Source organism: Hibiscus syriacus, unplaced genomic scaffold, assembly GCF_006381635.1.
Source record: "Hibiscus syriacus cultivar Baekdansim isolate YM2019G1 unplaced genomic scaffold, ASM638163v2 tig00110221_pilon, whole genome shotgun sequence".
Lineage (NCBI taxonomy): Eukaryota > Viridiplantae > Streptophyta > Magnoliopsida > Malvales > Malvaceae > Hibiscus > Hibiscus syriacus.
The window spans coordinates 1,867,698-1,881,202 of NW_024062635.1; the positions used below are offsets into that span (position 1 = coordinate 1,867,698).

General features: G+C 34.0%; 1 pseudogene; it reads left to right on the forward strand.

Moving 5' to 3' along the window:
- Positions 1 to 313: 313 nt before the first annotated feature.
- Positions 314 to 2,804, forward strand: LOC120114214 (annotated as a pseudogene).
- Positions 2,805 to 13,505: the final 10,701 nt, after the last annotated feature.

Sequence of the window (13,505 nt, forward strand, 5' to 3'; positions counted from 1 at the left end):
AATTCCAGTTAATCTGGTGACGTATTTGACCGAAACCATGCATTTGGGCAATGCTACCTCGGCCACCACCGTCACCAACTTCCTCGGCACCTCCTTTATGCTCTGTCTGCTCGGTGGTTTCGTCGCCGACACTTTCTTTGGCAGGTTTGCCCTCTTCTACCACTCTGAAATACCTTCTGCGTTTCCAACGCAAACGCACCCACTCGGTTATGTAATTAACTTTTATAATGTTATGAATCCTTTCCTATTCACAGATATCTCACCATCGGAATCTTCGCCACCGTTCAGGCAACCGTAAAATTCGTTTCCTTTTATGTCTGATAACTGCAAAGTCAAAATTTAAAGCTAAACTCGGTTTTGTTTATTTATTTATTTTACGTTGTCGAGCAGGGCGTCACGATCTTTACAATCTCAACAATAATCCCAAGCCTAAAGCCTCCGAAATGCAGAAGCTACAGTGCAACAACATGCACCCCAGCCAGCGGCATACAACTCATTATTCTCTAATTGGCTCTCTACATGACCGTCCTTGGGGCCGGGGGACTCAAATCAAGTGTCTCAGGGTTCGGGTCAGACCAATTCGACGAGTCGGACCCCGAAGAGAAATCCCGGATGACAAACTTCTTCAACTGGTTCTTTTTCTTGATAAACATAGGCTCGCTTGGTTCAGTCACCATTCTGGTGTACATCCAGGACAATATAGGGCGTGAATGGGGCTACGGTATCTGTGCTTGTGCAATCGTGATAGGGTCGGTGGTGTTTCTGTCGGGGACCAGACGGTACCGCTTCAAGAAATTGGTGGGGAGCCCATTGACCCAAATTGCCGCTGTGTTTGTTGCTGCCTGGAAGTAGAGGCATCTGGAGTTGCCATCTGCTTCGTCGGTGCTTTTCGAAATTGACGATGCAGCTGAGGGTTTGAAGAAGAAGAAGAAGAAGAAGAAGCAAAAGCTGCCACACAGCAAGCAGTTCCGGTTAGTATTCTAAACATCTTTCATACAAACAATTACATCCTAAACATAATATTTAAAAGAAGACTATTAATACACCAAATGAATCCGAGTATTTAAACAAAGTAAAACAAAAGAATATACATATATGTTAATTTGACTAATCTTTTTCTTAAAACTTGAAATTTTTTGATGATTTTCAATCTGTTGTAAAGTTTTGCATTGATCAGTCAAATGTGAAATTATTTTGGGTAGATTAATCAACTGAAATGGGACCACGAAAGTTCTTATGGTGATTCAAATCAATATAATTAATTAGAAACACATGCAATCTTAAATGTCTCCTATATAAGGTTTGGTGGCAGGCAGTGGGGACAAATATATTACAGATAAACATGAACCAGTTGTGTTATATATGGCAATCGTAGATTAAAATTATTGAATTTCTGGGGTCCTTGATGATTGACAATCCTAGTGAGGTAAGATCATGTTTATTCAAATTAACAGTAAGATATGAGAATAAGAGTTTTGGTTCATATTGACCGTAACATGTGCGGGTGTTTAAGATCACGAGCCTCCAAACCAGTCCTCATGATTCATGAATCACACCTCCCGGCTCCCCCAGTTATAGGTTCAGACATGTTGGCTTTAGTTGTCCAAAGCCTGTTCATTTGCCTTCCATCACGCTCTGTTAATACCAACCATATCTTATTGAACACCTGCTATTGGATTCTGTATTGGTCCAACAAATCAAAATGAAATAAAAAATTAAAACATCAAAGAAAACAAAAATAGTATGCATAATAATTGGACTAAGAAGTCGCAATTTTAGAAACGTGTTTGGGTTGAGTACTTTAGTTGCGAAAGGGTGATTAATTTCGGTTGGCCATGATTTAAATGTTGAGAATGACTTGTTTTTTTATTTATTTGTCCATATTGGCTGATTTTTTATTTGTTTGCTTGAAATTTTGTGCAGTTTCTTGGACAGGGCAGCGATCAAGGACCCATCTGTTCCCGAAACAAACAAGTGGAACTTAGCAACCTTAACAGATGTTGAAGAAGTTAAATTGGTGCTAAGAATGTTACCCATTTGGGCAACCACGATCATCTTTTGGGCCGTTTATGCCCAACTGACAACCTTTTCAGTGTCTCAAGCCAACACCATCGACCGTCACATCAGAAAATTCTAAATCCCACCAGCATCTCTCACCGTTTTCTTCGTCGGCAGCATTCTCATAACCGTCCCAATTTACGATAGAATCATTGCTCCGATTGCAAAGAAGGCTCTTAAAAACCCACAGGGTCTAACCCCTTTGCAAAGGATCGGTGTTGGTTTAGTTTTATCCATTATCGCAATGATAGCCGCTGCGCTGACGGAAATCAAGCGATTGAGGTCCGCAAGCTCACACGGACTTACGAATCACCCATCAGCTCAAATCCCAATGAGCGTCTTCTGGCTGATCCCTCAGTTTTTGCTAGTGGGGGCTGGGGAGGCCTTCACATACATAGGGCAGCTCGACTTCTTCTTAAGGGCCTAAAGGGATGAAAACAATGAGCACGGGTCTGTTTTTGAGTACCCTTTCTTTAGGGTTTTTCGTAAGTTCTTTGTTAGTTACTAGTCCACAAGGTGACTGGAACCAAGCACCCATGGCTCCCAGACAATCTGAACAAAGGGAGGTCTATGATTTCTACTGGCTTTTGGTAGCTCTGAGTTGCTTGAACTTGGCAGTTTACTTGGTTTTTGCAAAGTGGTACGTTTACACGGACAAGAGACTTGCTGATCAGGGGATCGAATTAGAAGAAGCAGAAGCTACCTTCCATTGTAATGAAGCAAACTGTCTTGGGGAAGTGGACTAACTCTCTTTCATTAAGATTTTGTTTTTGTAACTTTATAATATATAAGTCCGTTTTTTGGACTATCAAATAAGTTTGAAATTCCTTTACTTGTACAATATGGATATGGTAAAGGACAAAGAAGAATTTCAAGGAATATATATATATATATATATATATATATATATATATATATATATTGTCGCAACCGTCTTTCGCGTGAGTCCGAAAGCGTAAGTCCAAAATTAGGCTTTGACTTAGGAAAAAAATGATTTAGAGTCATCACCGATCATTTTAAAAACATTTAAATAGATCGGACACCATCTTACCTGATTTGTGATTTACCATAAATATATCGAGTTCGAAAGTCGATTACTGTCAAAGAATGATTAACACCCTTGTACTGCCCTTTCGATACCATTTAATTTGTCTGTTGTTTTAATTGCGAAAATTAAAATTAAAATTAAAATTAAAATTTAAAACGTTCGATTCAAATTACTTACCCTTGATTAGTTAAAAAGTATTACTAAGTTAAAGAACGTTAAATTGAAAAATAATAAATAAATAAATAAATACTAAATAAAAAGAAGGGAAAAAAGGGTTTAAAAAAAAGGTTAAACAAATTCTTTACAAATAACATGATCAGATACCGTGGAATCTAGTGGCATAGAAGATCATTGATTATTGAAGTTTTTTTTATACAAAATTCATTATCCTGCAACGTTTATAATCTTGAAACAATGGGGACTTTTCATATGCAAACATCATAATTAACACATTAAGCACCCTGCATTTCACTCCAACTGAACTTAACATCTATGTCGACTAAAATGATACTAAATACCTGACAGATGATCCAATATTAAGCAAATCAAACAGATGTTGCTAAACAAGAAAACCCCATCATGATTGTACAGTTTCTAGAACTCTTGAAGACAAAGCCCACATCCACCATTTTTCTCCTCTTAAAAATACATAAATAGAAGTAACCCATTGTTCCTCTGTCTTCATAAACTCCATTTGGAAGTTTTCAAGCTTCAGTCGATTTTAATTACAAAAGGAAATTGAAAAAAAAGAAGAAGTAACCGGGAAACCAGAATCACACACACATATATACAATCGACGGTAAATGTAAAAGGAGGTAACGGAGATCAAATCAACAACAGGTTCAGAATCTAAAGAGATAATTGAAGAGAGAAATAAGCTTAACCATTTTCGATTGAAGCTAGTTGAAACCCAGACAACAGAGCACGCTCCAGATTCTTGGGAACCGCCGCGCGACGATCTCTGGTAAAACGGAGTAACAGTTCAAGATGAAAACGTGTATCCTCGACCACCGTTCCGCGTGGTACCAGCCCTTGCAAACAAAAGAGACGGAACTCGGTCCCTGTGAGATTTCAAAAGTGACAGAACTCGCTCCAGCATTTCGTCGTGAAATGAGAACCGGCGACCCGACTCGTCAAAGATCGCCGAATCCTTCAACATCTCAAGCTCGGATGATTTCATTACAACGACGAAGATTCAAGCTTTAAAGCCGGGCACCCAATAACCCGAGCCGGAGACCCCCTTGCTTTGCACTTTTCTTCATCCCAGCAATCAATTTCTTCTCGTGGGTCTGTAGACCTTGCCTCCCGATCTATTGAAAGTCGATTTAAATAAATAGCCAGGCATCCAGATTCCCCCTTTCCTTTGTGAGAGAAAAAGAAGGAAACACATGGGTTTAGTTGAGACGTCGAGGTGGTGTGTAGCAGTATTTTGAAAATCGGATCGGATCGGTTAATTTAATCAGGAATTGATGTATAGTTCGATTCAATCTACACCGGTTGAATCGTTAATAGTGAACCGATCAAAACCGTTGAATTGTTCAAATCGGACATGCTGAAAACCGGAAAAAATTGCCATTTTTTTTAAATTAAACCAAACGACGTTGTTTGTTAAACGAGCCAAGTCAAACTCGAGTATTATTGAGTTCGACTCGAACTTGAAAACTTTAAAAGTAAGCTCAACTCGACTCAAACTCACGAGCTAAAAATTATAAAGTTCAACTCGAACTCGAAATATAATATTGAAACTTGAAATCGAAAAGGCTTGAACTCAAAAAAAATTTAGAAGCTCGATTGAAGCCTAAAATTCAAATTTAATTGAAGTGAAAGAATAATTCACTCAATACTCACCAAAAGGCTCCATGATTTTTAATGTCAAATTACTTCTATTATTTATAGAAGCTAGTTGGGATGCTCTTCTATATTTTTTAGTCATGTAAGATTGTTTTATTCTCATATTTTTACTCTTTAGACTTTTAGGATGCTCTTCTATGTTTCTTAACCGTGTGAGATTATTTTTAAAAAAAAAAATTAAACCAAACAATATCATTTTGTTATGATTTTTTAGCCCTAAATTTATTTTTTAATTATAGTTATATAACTATATTTATTATTTAATATGTTTTACCTTAAATATTATGTTGTAGTTAATTTGAATCATTTTGTTTCACTTGATTTTATGGTTTTTAACTTATATATATGTTATGACTTGCTTTGAATATGACTTGTGATATAAAATTTATTTTTTATTAAATATTTTTTATATTTTTATTTAATTTTTTAAATAATTATGACGTCGTCCGTACTTCCGACCGGTCGGACCAATTCGACCGGTTGAACCAATGAACCGGTAATATGACCGGTTCACTAACCAGTCCGATTCTGAAAACCATGGTGTATAGTTATTTAGTGGATAGGTAATGTGGTTGAGATATTGGTGGAGTTGTGGTGAGATAATGGTGGGTGAATGTAAAATAATATATAAATTAATAAAAATAAAAATAAAATAATATTTTCGTAAATCCGAATAAAAATGAATTTATATATATATATATATATATATAACAAATATGGATGTTTATATATATATATATATTGTTTCTTTCGTTTTGAAATTATAAGTTGTATGACTGGGACTCTGTTTCAGAAAAATCTATCTTCGGACTGATATGGTTTAGGAATTAACTAATACTTGCATGCTGCTAAATAAGTTATGAAGGCCTATCCAATTTGGTGTTAATTTTTAAAAGTGTCTAAAAAATCACTTTTAAAAATTCTTTTTTAAAAGTGCATTTTAAAATGTAACTATTTGAGATTGATATTAAAAAGTTAAAATGACTACCGTCGGAATCGTCTTTCGGGTGAGTCCGGAATTGGGCTTCGACTTGAATGAAATGGTTTGGAGTTGCCACTGATCATTTATTTAAAATAAATGGGTTGATCGGGTACCTTATTTCTTACCTGATAGATGTGTCGGATTCGGGAGTCGGTTACAGTCAAGGAAAGGTTAGCACCCTTGAACTACCCTTTCGGTATTATGTAATTTCCAGTTGTCTTTAATTAAGAAAATTACAAGTTTAATTAAAAAGGTAAAAATTGATTCGAATTACTTACATCTGATAGATTTGAGCAAATACCCTTAAAAAGATAGCAATGTTAGATTTATAGTGAAATACATAGTTGAATTAAGATAAAAAAAAATGTAAATATGTGAATAATAAACAAAACAAAAAAGAAAAGAAAAATAATGACGTATGAAGAAATAAAAATAAAACAAAATAACTAAAATGGTAATATGAGTAAAAATATAACAAAAAAATAAAAATAAAAATAAAATAAAGATAAAAATAAAATAAGAATAAAACAAAAATAAAAATAAAGAAAAATAATATAAAAGAAAAATAATAAAAACAAGAATAAAAATAATATATATACATAATAAGATATGGTATTTAAAAAAATACAATAAGGATATATATACATAGAAATATTATGTAAAAAAACAAATAAATATATATACATATACAAATAAAAATTAGAAAAACAAAAATAAAAAAATAGAATATATATATATATATATATATATATATATATAAGTAGAATAAAAAGGAAATAATAATAGGAATAATAATATTAATAATAGTAATAAAAAATAAAAGGAAATAAATAAAAAATATATAATAAGATATAAAATAAAAATAAAATAAACAAATAAAAAATAATAACAAAAATAAAAAATAAAATAAAAGGATTAAAATAAAATAAATATATATAATAACGTATAAACAAAATATTAAAAAAATAAGAAATAAAAAATAAAAATAAAATAAAAAAAATAAAAATAAAAATAATAAAGATAAAAAAAAGAATAATGAAAGGATTAAATTGAAAGGAAAACAAAATTAGGGGGTGAAATTAAAAGGAAATTTTGGTGTGAAAATTAGATTTAAAGGCAAAATTAAAGCATTAAAAAAGATTAGGGGACAATAGGGATTTCCCCATTGTTGCTTGAAAACACTAAGGGATCCGCTCGGGTCGATCCAATGGGTCGACTATAAAGGAAAACAATTGGCTCTTAATTCTTCATTTTTTCTCTTCCAAAACCGAAGCCCCCTTTCAAAGTTTTCTCTGAATTGTTCTTGAGAGTTCATGTGTTCTTCAAGAACACGATGAACGGCTATCGCGGTTTCCAGAAACCGGTGGCCCGCCACCTTGTCTGCCACTGTTCATCTACGGCTAATTTTTTTTTTGATTTTTCGAAAACCTCTTCGCTTCTACCTTTTAAAAATCACAATGGTTTTTTAAAAACGAGCCTCGGGAGGGCTAGATCTCAAAAGAACATCCCCATTCATCGGTAAAAAACCACCTTTTTGGGTTGAACTCGAAGAGAAATAAAGCATGCAAGCAACAAACTATCCGAAACAAAGGTAAAAAAACAAAAATACCTTTTTTATTTCTTTGCTTTCGAGCATTTACAAGCCTCGTTCTACTCTCGTATTTTTCGTGCTTTTTTATATAAAAAATTGTGTGTGTATAATGTTGATTTACATGTAATATATAGCCTAGAAGTTTACTATTCTTAGTTCAAATTTTTTAGTCCCATTCGAACTGAAACTCCTGATTTTGTGGTGTTTTCGTGGCTTTGGAGTCTTACTAATGTGTGGTTCATTTGTTGAACCAAGATGATCGGTTGTGGGTTGTTGCTGGGGCGAGGGAACCAGCGGAAGTTTCGACCTTGCTGTTGGTTTGGCTGAGTGAGTGATGGGGCGCCGCTTGGAGAAGAAAGTGAGGGCTAGGGTTTTCAAACCCTAGTTGGGCCGGTTCGGGTTACAGATCTGAACCCGGTTTGTGGGTCTATTTGGGTAGTGGGTCACCAGATGGGCTTGCTGTTTTGGGGTATAACGGGCTGTTGGGATTTGTATTTTGGCCTGTAAAATGTAATATAATAATGAATAATAAATATATAATAAATATTTATTATAATATATAAATATTATAAATATAACACATAATATGTGATGGGACGAAATGTGGTGTCTACAGCTGCCCTTCTTTGCTCATTATCGTGTAACGAAAATAGAGCAAAGATTAAAAAACACAAATTTCGTCTATATCGAATGTCCTCTGTCGTAGAGTTGGAATTCGATGTTAAGACTGGTTTGTCAATTTGAATTGAATCCTGAAATGAATCCCTCGTCATGAGGTTGAGTTGAACTGAAAAATTCTGAGTACGATATCCTTCGTCGTGAAGTTGAAATCAAACTCAGAGCTTTGGCAAGTAGCTCCTGGATCATCTTCTAGCTCAAGATACTTCATCGTGAAGATGAAACTTGACATGAAGACTTCAGTGTTGTTTTGTTACAGATGACTCCTTCGTCGTGAAGTTGGGTCAATCTTTTGGGTACGATATCCTTCGTTGTGAAGTTAAAATCATAGAAAAATCGAAAAGTGGCTTTTTGTTTCCATTCTTGTCCTTGGTATTTTCCTCGATTTAAAGACCTTGATGTGACAAATTTGACCGAAAAGTAGTTCCTTGCTGCTACCTTGAGGTGAATATGTCTTCGAGTTGAGTGGAATCAGACTCAAGAGTTCTTATTTACAAATAACTCTTCTCACCTTGAGTTATGTTGTACTAAGTTGAGAGATTTCCCCAGATCTTCTTCTTGACTTAAAGACCTCGGCTTCAACCAGAAAGTAGTTTCTCGATACTACTATGTGGTTGACGTGTCATCGAGCTGAATGGAATAGCAGTTTTTGTTGACATATAACTTTTCTCAATTTAAACTATGATGAAAATTTGACATGCCCTTGAGCTGAATGGAATTGAACTCGAAGGTCTTTATTAACAAATAGCACTTATCGCCTTGAGCTATACTATAAATTTGATATGTCTTTGAGCTGAATGTAATTGAGCTCGAAGGTCTTTGGTGACAGATAACCCTTTTCGCCTTGAGTTATGATGTACTTGTTGGGGAATAAACCCATGTTGTTGCAGATGACTTATTCACTGTGAAATCAAGTTGATTCGTTAGGCACGATATCCTTCGTCATGAAGTTGAAATCGTGGATGGCTCCTTCGTTGTGAAGTTGATCTTGGAGTTGGATATCATTCGTTGTGAAGTTAAAATCCAAGGTTTGTTTCACCAAATTGGTCTTGAGTTGGATATCATTCGTCGTGAAGTTGAAATCCAATCTTGAGTGAGTTTCACCAAATTGGCTTTGAGTTGAAATCTAATCTAGAGATGGATGCTGCTTGTGGCCACGATATCCCTCATCGTGAAGTTAAAATTGTGGATGGCTCATTCGTTGTGAAGTTGAGCTTTGAATTGGATATCCTTCGTTGTGAAGTTGAAATCCAATCTAGAGTTGTATTGTTGCTTGCGGGCACGATATCCTTCATTGTAAAGTTGAAATCGTGGATGGCTTATTCGTTGTGAAGTTGAGCTTTGAATTGGATATCCTTTGTTGTGAAGTTAAAATCCAAGGGTTGTTTCACCAAATTGGCTTTGAGTTGGATATCCTTCGTCTTGAAGTTAAAATCTAATCTCGAGTAAATTGTCTCTTCGAGTCCAATATCCTTCGCTGTGAAGTTGAAATTGACTCTGAATGAAACTGAAAAGTTGTTTGTTGAGTTCAATATCCTCCACTGTGAAGTTGAAATAAACTCTAAAAGCTGTAAAAAATTATGTATGCAAAAAATGATGAATGTGATGCTCTTAAGTATATCTAAGATGCATGCGACATGAATTAGTTATGTTCTATCTCTTGGATGGAGCCTCATTTTTGTCTGCTGGTCTTGTCCTTGGAATTGACCATGCCCCATTTTCTTCCCAGATTGTTGATAATGTCACAAGTGCTATATGGTCTCTCGGACTGATTGTTTTCAAGAATGTGAAATGCTCGAAATTTGGCATTGTTCGATATTTCTTCGATAGAGGCAAAATGAGCCTCAACAGCTTCCAGGACTTTTCACATTTGAGACTGTCCTGTTTCAAAATATTTTTCTCATTTCTTTTATTTTATGAGGGAAAAAATATGAGAATATAAAAAAATTGTAAAAAATTACCTCTTAAATCAGGCTCATAATCGAATCGAATCATAAACATGAGTTCAAAGAATATCAAAAGAATCAATAGCTCTTTACTGCTTTCAGAGTTATTGCTCTTTGACAAATGTCCAAAATTGATGAGTTGGTTTCAGGTTGGCTTCCTATTTTCTAAGATTATGGCCACCAAAATGTCATTTCTTTCTCGGTCCTTTTGAACATTGCAACATGCCCCTATTTCTTGGCTTGACATTTTAATCGAATGCGGACAAAATGACGCAACTAACATGATCAATTACTAGACCTTTTATTTTGGTCCTCTGAAATCCTCCATTTGTTCAAGCTTCGTAGGCTCCTCTAACAAAGGTAGTGCAAAAATATCGGTCTTGTAGACACTCATTTTCTTAAAAGATAGAACTAGAAAGAGTTCATCTCCTAAGAGGACTCTTCCACCACCATATCTTTTAAAACAACAACCACACCAACAAACGTGCAACAATCGAGAAAGGAGTCTAGCTGCATTAGGATTATATTGTTAATAGGATTCTAAAAAATAGTTAGTTTTTTTACTATAAATACATGTAATCCTCCCCATTTGTAAGACACGATTTACATACAAGATACAGAGGAAAGCACGAAAAAAATACAAAGGCAAAGCTATTGTAAATGATTCGAAAATGAAATAAAAGGTAGCATCTTTTTTACATTGATTCGTTTATTTCTCGCATGTGCATGTTATTTTTCTTGTGATTTGGTTTGAATAACCCAAAGCGTGGGTTGCGCTGATGACCAAAAAGGGGTGGGGTTTCGAAGTTTCAAACCTAGATCTACTCCCGAGGCATGTTCATTTTTTTTAGTATTTAATATTCCCCCTAAGTCAATCTTAATCTTTAATTTACCTTAAAATTTACCCTTTAATTTTACCTTAATATTAATTTCGTCCCCTATATATATATTTTTAATTATATTTTTTATTTAATTAATATATTCCTCTTTTTTATTTATATTATATTATTTTTATTATATATATCTTATATCATTATATATATATATATATATATATATATATATATGTATAGACGTATTAATTTTTCTCCATTTACTATGTATATATTTTTTCTTAATATTATATTTTATACGTTTTATATATATTTTCTTAATATTCTATTTTTGTTTTTATTTATTTATATATATTATATGTTTACTTTATTTTATTTTTTTCTATTATTTATTTTTCTTAATATCATCTATATCTTTATTTTTATTTTTTTTACTTAGTATTATATATTTATTATTTTTATTTGTTTATTAAATACTACTTTATAGTACACATTATTTTTATTCATTTTTAATTTCTTTTACCCTTTTTTTACTCCATTAATTTTTTCCCTTTATCTGTGTCTTTTTTTTAACATTTTATTCATTTTGTTTATTTTTATTATTATTTTTATTATTTTTTTACGTGTTTTGTTATTTTTCATTTTTTCTTGTTTTATTTATTATTCTCACGTTTGCACATTTTCTATCCTAATTCGATTTTATACTCCGCTACGAATATAATGTTTTTATCTTTTAAGGGTATTCAAATCAATCAATTGTAAGTAATTTGAATCGGGTCTGTTAAATTTTAATTTAAATTTTGAATTTTCGCAACTAAGACAACCGACAAATTAATTGGTACCGAAAGGGCGGTTCAAGGGTGCTAATCCTTCCTTGACCGTAACCTACTCCCGAACCCGACACATTTCTGGTAAAAACGCAGATCATGTAAGATGGTGTCCGACCCACCTAAATTCGTTTTAAAATGGTCAGTGGCGACTCCAATCCACATTTTTCAAGTCGAAGCCCAATTTCGGGGCCCAACTGAAATACGGTTACGACAGCTTGGCGACTCCGCTAAGGACAGGTAAGTGAGTCAGGCCGAAATTAATTTTCAGTTGTCTTTTTTTAGCGAAAATTACAAGTTTAAATTTTAATTTATTTATTCGATTCCAATTATTTATCTTTGATTATTTTTTCAAGTAAATAGTTGTACTAACATTTTTTCAATGATTTTCGATTTTTGAAAAAGTTTCCATCTCTAGCTCTATACCCGAGCTCCGAACCCTTTTAAGTGGGGGGTGAAAGCGACTCCTTCGTGTGAATTTATTCACCGTGCAGGCCTAGCAAGTACCCTTCGGGATTCATTTATTCACTATGTGTCACATTCGATCAAGAAGACATGGCGCCCACAATCAAATACATCAAAAGTTAACTTTTCAAAAATGGGTTGACAAAGTTGTCGGGGGCAAGACGAGAAAAAAGGTTGCTAACCTCGAGAGTCCATTCAAAGATGACAAAAATAAGATGGCAAAACGATAGCTGAATTGGAAGTCATTGTCGACAAATTCAAGAAACAAGCAAATGAACTTTGGATAATCCCTTTGATGGAGGATTTCAATGGACTTTCCGATTCAGCAAAGGATGAAAGCCAGAGATGCAGTCATTCAAACTTTTGGTAACAAGTACAAAAAACAGCTCGTCACTTGCACGGTTTAGCTAGAGAAATCGGAGCGGTTAGACAGGGTATTCGACCGGTGACACACGAAGGCAGAAGACTAGTCAACTTGTTTTGGGGTATAGAGGATTTAGTCCGGATGTACCTTTAAATATGTTTATTGTTTCTTAAAAGATAGAACATTTTTGTCCCAATAAAGATTATTTATAATAACAGACATGTTTTTGGATCAATGCCTCGAACATTTCATGCATTTTTGCATTTTGCTTTTTGCATCTACATTTCATTTTTAAGCATTTTCATAAACATGAAATTTCTTCATGGAGGATTCGATGAAGTGGGTTTAACCACATGACACCAGATGGAAGCAAGATTGTAACATCAAAAGAAAAAAATTGAAAGCAGTACAGTGGGAGCCCGATCAGTTGGTTATATGACTAAGCTTGCCAGGATGATCTGAAAAAAGAGTCCACATATCCTGAGGGATACAATGTTAAAGCTATTTGCAGTTGCCATATAGGATGCTCTAAATATTCCTCTGAGAACTATAAGGCGCTGAAGCGCAAGATCCAAAACCTGATGGATTTAGGGGCATGGACAACCGAAGAAGGGGGAATTGCATACGTCTTTGATCTTTTGCTTAATCTTTTAAACGATTGAATTTATGCTACTTTCTAAGGTGGAGCAATTGAACAAATTTTAATCTTTAGTTCTTCGAATATTAAATGAATTATGGATTCTTTTAATTCTTCAAGAACTATAGATTTTTGACATATGACAAGATTAGACCTTTCTTATCCTGTCTCAAACCCCAAAATAAAATACCTTGATTCTTTACCCAAAATAACTCATGGTCATTA